This window comes from Sinohyriopsis cumingii, chromosome 7 (genome assembly GCF_028554795.1).
Source record: "Sinohyriopsis cumingii isolate HCF-2022 chromosome 7, ASM2855479v2, whole genome shotgun sequence".
In the NCBI taxonomy this organism is placed as follows: domain Eukaryota; kingdom Metazoa; phylum Mollusca; class Bivalvia; order Unionida; family Unionidae; genus Sinohyriopsis; species Sinohyriopsis cumingii.
The window spans coordinates 34,540,407-34,549,437 of record NC_142967.1 but is presented as its reverse complement, the minus strand read 5'-3'; the positions used below and the strand labels follow the sequence as shown (position 1 = coordinate 34,549,437).

At 34.4% G+C, this 9,031-nt stretch overlaps 1 protein-coding gene across 1 annotated transcript in view; it reads left to right on the top strand.

The window, feature by feature from the left end:
* The first annotated feature begins 4,987 nt into the window (after window positions 1-4,987).
* Window positions 4,988-9,031, top strand: part of LOC149795006 (kinase non-catalytic C-lobe domain-containing protein 1-like) — a 160,380-nt gene continuing 156,336 nt past the window's right edge. The window contains exon 1 of the mRNA XM_089963745.1: window positions 4,988-5,503. The gene's annotated coding sequence lies outside the window, so the exon portion shown is untranslated. The remainder of the gene's footprint in view (window positions 5,504-9,031) is intronic.

Below are 9,031 nucleotides of genomic sequence, written 5' to 3'. Positions count from 1 at the left end.
TTGTACACTATATGGTAGAAAGTAGCGTGGCAATTAATGGAAAGACACTATATTCCTAATTAATTTTGATTTAACAGTTAACGAAAAGACGCTATATCCCTAATTAATTCTGATTTAACGATTCATGGAAAGACGCCATATCCCTAATTAATTCTGATTTGGTGCAATATTAATTAGAGAACAGTCTTTATTCTCTTATAATTAGATTCAAACTGCAAACAACAAACATCCTGATCTGCCGTAGCACAGTGCACCTGAAGATCATGGCATATGCTGTTTGTTCTACTGATTACTCCGAACAAACCGCACAGACCCAGATCTAGAGGCCCATTATGCAACGGCAGACCTGAGTCTGTGCAGTTTGTAGTTAGACTCGACTTATAAGCGAGTAACAACGGTAGGTGTATGTCTCAGAGGTGGTGGAACTGTGTGATCTCCCCCTCTCCTTATGGTTATCGTTATCTATTAGGTGATCGACCACAGTGTTAATGCCCGGATTGAGTAAACAATAAAATAAAATATGAAATTAATAGATGGAATAACCGAGATCTGAGCAGAGATATATAATAGAATAACACTATAGCCTGTTTGTAAAATACAAACATTTTATTCAATTACATAAACAAAATGAACTTGAACATAACATGTGAATGATTCACTTTCTCCCATAAATAGTGTTAAAAATTGATGCGAAATTCAATTAGACTTTATGTTACTCCGATAGAACAAATTTCATCGTATGATCGAGTGATTGATCGAACTCAGATTGCCTTTATGACAGCATCACCTGGTGCTTTCGGTCTTTCCAAATCACTGCTGGTGATAGGTCTGCGTTCCCCCCCCCCCCTCTCTCTCTCTCTCCTAGCCTCTTCAGGTCATTAACCTCTTGGTCGCAGACAGTGCTCTTGCCACCGTCCAATACAGGCGTGGAGCTATCTCGTTGCCTTTACAAGCCCTCGCTCACTTATCAGCAGATAATTCTCTGGCTCTTCTCTGGTTACGGGTCTTTCAAAATTACAGACCTCCTTGTCCCTTGGACGATTTATTTGACGAGAAGAGTTTTCTCTATTGATCTCGGGGCCCCTCAGACCTTTCCCTTGACAGTAAAACTTGGACTGACCCCAAATTTGTATCCCTCGCATATAAATAAAACTAATCCTCTCTGGTCCGCATTTATTAATAATTACCCTGGAAAGTATAATATCACGCCGCCGGTTTGTAATGGCCCCCGACTTCCTAAAATTTGCCCTGGTTCGTCTTCAACCCCCGACATTTATCGCTATTGACCTTGCATTAATACTGCACTCTTATTTGGCCTAACCGTTAACTGCGCTAGTCCTAATTAAAATTCAATTCATGTTCCAACAGAACAGATTCTGCCACTCGCAGTCAGCTATTTATGTCGAATCTAATCCATAAGGCAAATTTAATGTTTGCATATCACGCTGACCACGACAGAATGCCGTGTGAAATTATTCTATAGAAATTGTTCGACAAAATTTTGCACTATACCAGTGCAATATATTTCAATAAGTTTGGGTGATAACAGGATGCAGGTGGTATATCACATGAAAATTACTGATTTAAATTTGCATAACATGGACTCAGCTGTAGACAGTGTACTAGGGTGCACTAGCAGGCATCACACTCATAAAACTTGACTCCTCTCCAAATCATAATCCAAACTATTCTGAACAATCAGATATACGTGTATAGATTTTTTCTTCTGTGTTAGATTTTGAAGTAACATTTTTAACTTGAAATATTGATTAGAGTTTTATGAGAGAAGGGCCTGCTGGTTGGCAGTCTTACAAAAAAAAACAATTTTTATTTTGAAGCATGAGAACTGAATTTGGTGTATTTGAGGAGCAGAGCAAGTACTGTACCATTCTTTCATCTGCAGCCTCATTTAATGAATCCCCCGACCTCAAGTATCTACTAACAGCTGTTAGTTTCTGTTGATTCAGAATTAAAATGTGTCATTAGCCTATCTTGTTCCAGGCAATGTGTGTATATGTTTGATAGGCCATTATCCAATCTTTTTTCCCATGAGACATATTATCAATTACAAATTTTCAATGGGCCACTAGCCAATCTTGTCCCAGGTAAGGTGTGGTATTCTGTTTAATTTGCAGATTACGGACTGAATACAGAGTCTGGGTATTCGATGTAATAAAAAAAAATCTAAAATAACACCTATGACAAGCTTTTGACTAAAAGATAGGAATGATATTTTCAGCGTAAAAGTTCACTTTAAAGTTGGTAGAAATGTTTACAAATTAATTTTTTTTTTGTGCTATGCATGTCTATATTTTTTTTAAAATAATTTTGTTTTGTATCTCCTGCTACAGTACACGATTTTAGCTAATTTGTGTAAATTTTATTCATGGATGTAAATTGTACAGAAAGTCTTTTGTTTAGATTTGGCCTAGTTGACCTGGGTCTGTTAAAGAGTGTAAAATGCATAGGATCTATAACAAGATAATTACATATGTGTTGACAAATACTAATAATAGTTGTAATGATGACTTTGAGTTAATTTCTCATTGACTAATGGTGTTTGGATGGCTCCAGGAGAATTCAGTAAATTCACATTGGCTGGGCTGGGTCATATGAATAAGGAGGTTTGCAATTTATTGAATATTATGATATGTCACGTCGGGTATGTTGTAAAATATAGATGTATATTAGGAGAGAACTGAGCAGTCGGATTTCATTCCTTACTTGGAGTCATCCTCATTTCTTGTATTAATGTTTCAGGTCTGCACACGTGTTTTATGTTGTACTGAGATATTATTATTCGCGACGGATCACTATTTATTTGGACTGTTAAGCGGAAATAGAAAGTGCTCATTATTTGGAATATAATATTATCCTGGAACTTTTGTGAATTATTCAAAGCAGTTTTGGACAAACTATCTTGACAACGTCACGATTCTTGGCGGACCAGTATATTTCCGGTTTGGACATTTCTATGGAAGTTTTCATTCATTTGGACTTTCCGAAAACTTTATCAGGATTATTTTCGATTCACTTCAAAATACTGCAAGTTCCTCTCAAATTTTCTTTTATAAATCTGATAATTAAAATAGTTAAATTTTACAAATCTTGTTGGTTTTGCTTCTTGCTGTTAGTTTTATGACCATCGAGTCGTAACAGTTTAGTGCGTCAAGTTTTAATGTGATATTTAATTATTAAGGTTCTAACTTGATACTTAATTATTCAAGTTTGAATGAGATTCTTAATTATTCAAGTTTGCATGTGATAATTATATGACAAGAATTCTACATATTGGATGATTGTTCTCTCCTGTAACTTACCGGTAATAATTCTGTTTTGCTTCCCATTTCAATATAATATTTTTAATATGTATCTATTATTTATGTGCTACAGTGGATTCATATCGTATCATATTTCATCCTAATATGTTGCATGTTCATAATATACTATGGAATAGCTATTTCAATATTTGGCAGTTTGAAGAGTGATTATTAGCAAATTTGCTATTTTTATTTAGATTTGATGTTATGTTTATTTGGATTTACTATTGATTAATGTTCTCAGGCATGAATTCATTTGCCTTTAATGTTATTGGCATACTGTAGCTAACAATAGATGGATATTTACTCAGTTGTCATAGTTTCATGTATTTCTAATAGTATTATGTTTACTTTATTTACATGGAGTATATGCAATAACTCTTAAGCATAATCGTTTTTTTTGTATCATTTGGACACTTATTATTCTGCATATTGTATCGGGTATTGAATTTTTACCACTCCCCCCCCCCGCACACACTTCGTATGAAGCAAAATGTGGTATTCTGTTGCGCATGTCTATCCATCCGTCTGCCCAACAAGACAGCTACTGCAACAACAACGACAAAAATATTTAAAAAAAACAACAAAAAAACAACTGTACTTCATTTCTGATTCACAATAAAAGTAATAGTTACTCATTGTTATGACATTATTTATCTATGTTAGTATTAAATCAGCCACTTTTATATGCATGAACAATAGGATGTGGACAAGTACATCAATGGCTTTATTTACAAATAATAGAGATTAGTTCCTTAATGAAGTGTCATAGAAATAAAATAAGTTTTTAACTTTTAGTGTATTCATAGTTGCATCTATTGAGAAAATAACACACACACACACACACACACACACACACACACACACACACACAAGGCCAGTATTTCAACATAAATTGTTCCTAGTCCAAGAATCTTTTCGAGTTATCGTAATATTAGTTTAAATATTGTTTATATTAATGTATCGAAGTATGCCTAGTGGCAAACCACATACACGTGATATAATTCAACAGTGGATCAGGGTTTACTCTGAGCATTCCACTAATGATTTACAATGAAGAGCGACGATTTTGATCTGTTAGCGCATTATGCTTATACTTTTCAGAAATGTGCGAATTAAGGGATAAATACGGTAGCACTGTACAGCAAACCATTTAAATATGCAGTGGCACTTTGCACGGTTCGTACCCTTACCGTCCATTCTCTCATGCCCTTCAGTGTTAAACATGCCTCGGCTGATAAATATTTCCTGTTCTTTTGTCACAATGCTGCAAATCGTAAAGATGTTTTGTTAGTGGATCTGTTTTCACAATGTGAAGTGTGCCGAATTTCACCGTTATTGTTCGGTACTATCCTGTAATACAGTTCGACAGTTTTTTTACCATCCGTAACCTATTCAACAGGTGTGGCATGGCTATAGTAGCCGTGATTTGCGTCAACCCGTAGCTGTATGTTAATACTTAATATTTCTAGTGCATACATGGTGTATTTCGTGTAATACATTTCACAACCCTTGCACTAAATAAAGAAGCAACCGTGGGACCAAATTCAACATTGAAGATAATTTTAGGTGGTATTGTATACGGGTAGGTACGGTTTTAGAACAGTTGGGTATGTGTGTATACTTGTTATTATTTGTATATTCCTTTCTAGAATGGTAGTGGATCAATAGAACATGGCACGATGAACGTGAGCCACATTATACAGGTTCTATTTCCCGATGCAATCGGTCAAGTTTGTAATTACTGGATATCTCGGATCTAGAAAATCCCCCCCGTCATGAAAAGCCGAATTAAACAGCTGGATTTGTAAGGATGTAACTGTCTATCGCTCAAACCTTTGCCAAAAATGCAGTCAACAAATTTGTAACGGTGCCAATTCACATTGAACTTTGATGACGTTTCTGCTATGTCCTTCAAGGTGACCAAGAATAGAAAAGCGCAAATGGATTCGACACAGGGACTATACCAGCAGGATATTTGGACTTAATTAGCACTAAAATCTTTTAATTTACAAATTTACTTGACCGTTACATGAATAATTATGCTCATTTGAGACAGAACCGAAAAGAGATTATAGCCATTCCTATAGTTGGATATTTTAAGTACCTACCTGGGACTGTGGACAGTTTAAATTGAATCCTTGAATTAAGTTGAAATGGAATCAACCGTTTTGGACTGACAGGTAAGTGTTTGTATACTCATACATAAGGGTATGATGGGGTTGATATATGAGAAAACATAATTTTCTATATGACTTAACATTCATAACCGTATGTATGCATGTATATACATGAAGATGAAATACACACCGATGTGTAGAGATTACATGTTTGGGGTTTTGTACTGAACATGTATATTACCATTGTGTTTTATATTAATGTTCCCTTTTGAGAAATCAATATATCTGGGACAATTTACTCAAAGCCCTACAGTTCTTGTAATACACGAATTACATTTTAATATTGTCGTCAGTTATCAGTATGAATATAAACATATAATGAATTTATCGGTACAATTTCTGCCACTAACGAATTACTCAGAAGATTGTGAATGTTTCAGGTAAAAGGTAATAGAGATTGTAACATTGAATATGAAAAGGATTTGACGTATTTAGAATGCTAATTTTTTTTACACATATGTACTTCACATTACTAAGCGGACAAATCAAGAAGGGATAGGTAAGGGATGGAATATTGGATTGGTATTATTTGTAATGGTGAAGAATAATGTAGATAATTTCACAGTACATTCTGTCGTGGTAAACATAAAGATTGATATATCGGCTAGGCTCGCGATTCGTTTTTGACCGCGAGGAATGGGATTTGCTCCGTTTGGGGCATGAATTGAATTTTAATTAGAGTCCATTCAGTAACAGACAGATGGAAGAGACCAGTGTTGACATAAGATCAAATAGCAGAAAATAACAGAGTTGAGACAAACCAGAGCAAAAATTTTGAGAAATCTTGCATCATTTGAAACAGGTTCCATAAAATGATGTTTTCTGAAATAGTTATTAATAACATCAACTAGAGATAATTATTCTGACTTTAATGGGAGTGTTAAAATTTTTTGATGGTTTGAAAAAGTCATCCTGATTGGCTTAGCTAAACAAAGATTTTGTGTTCCCAGATGGAATTCAAGGTTTTAAGAAAATTCCCTCATGAAATTAGTCTAGAGTTCTGAGGGAAGCCAGAATTTAGCTCCAAGAAAAATTAATTAGTAATTTCTCTCATTAAATAAGCCGTCTAAGGGACAGGGGTCTGGAAATTTGATTGACCCAGAACCAGAGAAGAGACAGGGTGAATTCTCTGATGATAAGCAAGCAAGTACTTGAAAAGGCACAAAGGTATTGTCTCTATTGCATACAATATGTTCCTTAATGAAAGTCTGTAATTATCTTTCGAATTTGTTGGTTGTAAATTCATACTTCATTTTTTCCTTGAGTTAAGAAAATAATCATGCATTCTTTGTCTGAAATGTTTTTGTGATTCATGTATTTTAAGAATGGCCTACAATATTTAATTGGTATGGATGATGTCACATCTAGTGGTTTTGTATATAATAGAAATCAAGTATTGTAGGAATTTCATGCATTTCTTCAGATACAAAATGTGAGAAGTAAATTGTCTGTCATAAATTATTTGTATCATGTATGCTGAGAATTGATTTTTCTGTGTCAGGAAATATTATGTAAATGAAAAGATAATTAGCAAAGGAATGTCATTAGGACAAAGAGTAAAGTCCATTAATTCATTTGTGTAATTAAATTGTGAATTCGATTCAATCAAGAACTTATGGTGGTAGCATTAGGTACTTGTGTTGATTGATATAGTCAGCTAGTAGTTTACAGCCAACAGTAGGGGTGTGATGGTTTATGTAAGAGGGCTAATTATGTCATAATTCCAGTAGGAATGCAAGTAGCCACTTAAAAAGGCATAATTTCACATTAATAGGATTGTGTATCAGTATTAGGTTTTGAATTGACCATAGCTTAGTTCTGTTGATTACATTAGACAGTATCTATCATTAAAAGTGTGTTTGATCACAGGAGAAGAAATGATGACATATTTAGGTTGGGTATTATATTTGTATGAAGGAAAAATAGCTTCATATCTTGACTGCACAATGGAAAAGAGTGCAGTCTACAACTAAAATGTTTGGTGACCCAAACAGGCTCAAGGGAGAGAGAGAAGGAAAAGAAATACAGCAATGCTGACCAACAGTGATTTCGAAAAGACCAGATGCAACCAGGTGATGCTGACATGCCAGGAATTTGAATTCAATCAATCATTTGATTATATGATGAAATTTGTTCTATCAGTATAACAGAATGGCTAATTGAATTTCTCATCAATCTTGTAACTCTGTTTCTAAGAGAAAGTGAGTCATTTAAATGTCATGCTCAATTTAATTTTGTTTATTCAATTGATTAAATTGTTATGTTTTACATATTGTTCTATTCTGTATCGCTGCTTAGATCTATGCTATTCCATCCATTTATTTCACATTTTATTTCATTGTTTAGTCAGTCAAGGCAATGACACAATGGTTGATCATCTCCTAGATAACGATTAGCAAAGATCCTTAAGGAGTGGGGATCACATAATCCCCACCTTCCAACATTACTATTATTATTATAATTATTATTACTAATACTATTATTAGTTTATTAACTGCTGCTCATACATAAGAAGACTTCATACCATCCATTTGTCCATCAATCATTTGTCCATTGTCTGTTGTCCAGTGTCTAACTTTGCACCTTCGATAGCAGAAGTTTGTAGTCACTACTCTTCCTAAACAATTGGGAGGATTGCCATAAACTTTACAAACACATTTATCAAAAGGTCTCATTGGTCCTAAATTAAATTGGTTAAGTATGGCTCAATCCAATATGAAACTCTTGTTATTTCTAAGTATTGCTGCTGAACAGATTGTCATAATTGCTATTGAATTATCACTGTCCAGTTGGTCCTAAATGAAACTGGTGCTGATCTGAATCCAAAATGGAGGCCATCTTGAAAATCTTGCCATAACTACACCTCCTGAATGAATGCATAGTCATATTGACTGGTGGTTTCCACAGAAAGATTTCTTATATCAAATTGGTCATGAATGAAAATGGTGCTTTTCAAACACCCAGAATATCCACCATTGTAGCTATCTTAAAAATCTTGTTATTGCTACTCCTCATGAATGGATGATCATATTTGCTTGAGGTTTTCCCTAAATTACTTCATATTGTGTTTGGTTGGATTTAAATGACATTGTACCAGTCTGACATAAAATGTGGCTGCCTAGATGGACATCTTAATTCTTATTGCGGTTCCTGCAGACTGAATTGTTGTATTGACATGGGGTATTCACAGAAAAAAATTCTGATATCTAGTTAGTCATAATTAAAAATGGTGGCCATCAGACAATATCTCAGATATCCAATATAGCCACCACATTGGCTGTTTTGAAAATTTTCTTATCACTGCTCATCCTAAATGAATGGTCATATGAACATAGCATTTTCACTACTGAATATGACATCTTGATGGTCCCCAATAAAAATGGTACCAGTCTGATATCCAATGTAACTGCCATCATGTTCATTTTGAAAAATTGTTTAATTGCTGCTCCTCATATTGAAATAGGGCTTTCACTGAATGACTTCTCATCATGTGTAGGTAGTTGGGTCTATGCTAGCTCTAAAATGAAAATA